This window comes from Phaethon lepturus, unplaced genomic scaffold (genome assembly GCF_000687285.1).
Source record: "Phaethon lepturus isolate BGI_N335 unplaced genomic scaffold, ASM68728v1 scaffold10105, whole genome shotgun sequence".
NCBI lineage: Eukaryota > Metazoa > Chordata > Aves > Phaethontiformes > Phaethontidae > Phaethon > Phaethon lepturus.
The window spans coordinates 6699-9612 of NW_010539853.1; the positions used below are offsets into that span (position 1 = coordinate 6699).

Genomic DNA, 2914 nt, shown 5'->3' on the forward strand with positions numbered 1-2914 from the left:
AAAGGAAAAAAATTGGGGTTTGGACGGTTCAGTCTGCCTCCTTTTCAGGCACGATGGTGAAGATTGAGGGACAGCACTTGCCTTTCCACCATTTGCCTTGGGCTCAGTTCGGTGCTCACATCGCTCGTGTGAGCAGATCGTTGATGCTTTAGCCATTTCAGGATGGGAATGCCAAGTCTGGTGACCATTGACTTGTCCTGTAGCATAAAGCCTCCCCAAAATAATATAAAAATTAGCTCTTTAAAGCCAGAGCACTCGCTTGCAAATGTTGCTTAATGCTTATTTAAAGTGTCCTCTGCTTTAGGGAAGCTCAGCCCTGGTAGGATGCTCAGGTGCCAGCCTGGGCAACAGTGGGGAAGATGCAGTGTAGGATGCAGGACAAGGGCTTCCCACTACAGCAAGAGGAAAAACCCATGGGCAGGTGATAGGTAGATTATTGGGGTTATAATGAAAGAGTTTTCTTCAGGGGTGGGAATTAAGGGGCCAGTGAAGATGGGAAGGGAGAGCTGGAGGTCACCGGCTTGGCAGAGATGAACTGCGTGGAGCAATTAATCCACGTAACACTCAGTATCGTTAAACTCCCGGGTTTACGCAATGTTTCACTTGCGCGGGGGCTCAGAGTGTTGTTTTCAGAGAAATTGCCTGAGAGAAACTTGGAACTGTTGGGGGGATGCCAAGCAAGCAGCAGGCTCCCAAAACCCACCGGCTGGGCTGACCCCACTGCAGCAGGTCCCGCTGCTACGGGGGACCTGGAGCTGCGGAATCCCTGTTGCCTGGGGATGGTGCCTGGAGGAATCCAGCCTAACGTGGCCAAGGATGAGCAACTGGAAAAATGGAGAAAAGCAGAGAGGAGGAGCTCGGAGAGAGTGGTGTTTTTTTTTTTTAATAGGCTGGGAGAAAGCAAGTGTAAGAATGAGAACGTTTATCCTAGGGAAGTTAGTTTTTCTGCATCTGGTATCTTAAATTCCGACCTCCTTGGGGTTTATTTTTTTCCCTGTATAGGGGCAGTGAAGCGTGACAAGACAGCAAGATGTGGACCCAGCCTTGTGGACCGCTCCCAGCGAGCTGAGCATCCTGTATCGTGGTAGCAGAGCTCCAGCTGACACAGCGCATCGTGTCTGGTGCTCCCAGTAAGAGCCGCAGGTCGAGCAGCAAAGACCTGGGGACCAGGGGCTGTCACAGGGTCTGGGCACCACTTCTGTGCTGCAGCGTCTTCGAGGGAGCAAAAAGTGCTGCGACGATGAAGTGTATTCCTCATCTTCTTTCTTTTGGTTTAAACTCTGTCCCCTGGCTCTCCCCTTCCCCTCCCACGTCCCAGGATTTCAGCTTCCGCTAGTCGCGTTTGGGATTGCTGTGCCGGATATCCAGGCTGTATTCCTGTCACACGGAGCTGACCTAAGAGATGGAAATTGGTTAAAATAGTACCAAAACCTGGCTCATTTGTACCTCCTTATTTCTGCCATGCCCTTCCCTGCTTGTCATAGCTCCAGACAGGGCTGTTAGCAGAAGCTGCTGCCAAAAGTCTTCTCCCTGCCAAGAGCCCCTCCATGGGAGCTCATGAGGATCTTGCTGGAAACTAACCTAGAGCATAAAACCAGTTTTAGTCCGGATCAGTTCCCTACCTCAGTTTGTCCCAGGTCACCGAGGTTGGATGTGGGAGGCAGCGAAACCGCGACCCGTATTTATTATGACTTGCCTAGCGGAGATGCACACGAGCCAGAAGCGAACTGGCAAGTCTTTCCTCGGAGTCGGAGGGATTCTCTTTCACGCCGGTATATTTTAATCCAGGTAAGCTGTTAAGTATTTTATGCTGTTTGTTTCCCCAGTGGTAGACTCTGCTCTGTTATGTTGCGCTTTTGGCTTTCGTGAGCAGCTTTGCACAATAATAAATCTGCGTTAAAGCAAACCCTTTCAGTCTCCTCTCTTTTTTTCTTTAAAGAAGAGAAAAGAATTGTCACGTAGTAACGTGTGTGCGCGTTTTCAGCCTGAAAAGTGTCACCTGTGAAATATTAGAACTTTTTTAGAATCAATATGGACGTGGCAGGAGGGTTTTGAGATTAAATTGGTGTGTGCCCCAAGGTCCTGAGCATTGCTGCGGCCAAACCTTGGATGCGAGAGCTCCTGGGGGTGCAGCGGAGCCACGTGTCTCCTCCAGTGATGCTGCGGCTTTGAGTCGCTGCAGGTCTTGAAGTTGGACGGTCGAAAATGCTGCTTGGCCGGCACGTTAACTCCTGTTAACATAGAGCCATTGGCTCCGGCACTTGCGATGGCCAGGTTTCCCAAAATAGATGGTGGTTGGTTTGTTTGGTTTTTTTTTCTATATAAAGATATTCACTAGTCCTGCGCACGCGTTGCCCATCCCTGCTGCGAATCGTGGCCGGCACGCGCGGTCCCTGCTGCGAGGGTGGGCTGGCGTGGCTCCATCCTCGCTGCTTGTGTCTTGGAGCCTCAAAAGGGAGAGTACGGAGGAGAGCCCATGAAAATGGAGCCAGAGCCTTGGTTCCCTTGTGGGATGTTTATCGTGGGGTTCTAGAGGTTGGACACATAATGGAGCGGGCACTGTTGGCTGTTTAGAGTGGGGTTGACTTAATGACCGAATTTACTGCGCCGTCCCATGCTAGGAGGGGATGCAGGCATGGGACCAGGCAGGCCATAAAACGTGTGGCCATAAAATCACGGGCAGCCCACGGGAACGAGCCGAGGGAGAGCGGGGAGATGCTGGAGCCAGAGGGATGCTGGAGCCAGGCTGCCCAGGAGCTGTCTGCTCTGCCCGGATGGTGCCCACTCAGGCTTGCTGGCTGTAAAAAGGTTAAAGAAGCTCTTTCATCCTCCCGTGGGATAACCCAATTCCTCTGGGCACCCCCTCAGCACCGGCAGTGCCCTCCCTGCCTGCTCCTGCTATCTGTGGCTTCTT

The 2914-nt window shown here is 51.9% G+C and overlaps 1 protein-coding gene across 1 annotated transcript in view; it reads left to right on the top strand.

Annotated features, from left to right (window-relative positions):
• Positions 1 to 2914, top strand: part of LOC104620898 (uncharacterized protein KIAA0895-like) — a gene marked incomplete at its 5' end in the record, with an annotated part of 9681 nt that overhangs the window by 4321 nt on the left and 2446 nt on the right. The gene's annotated exons all lie outside the window — the stretch shown is intronic.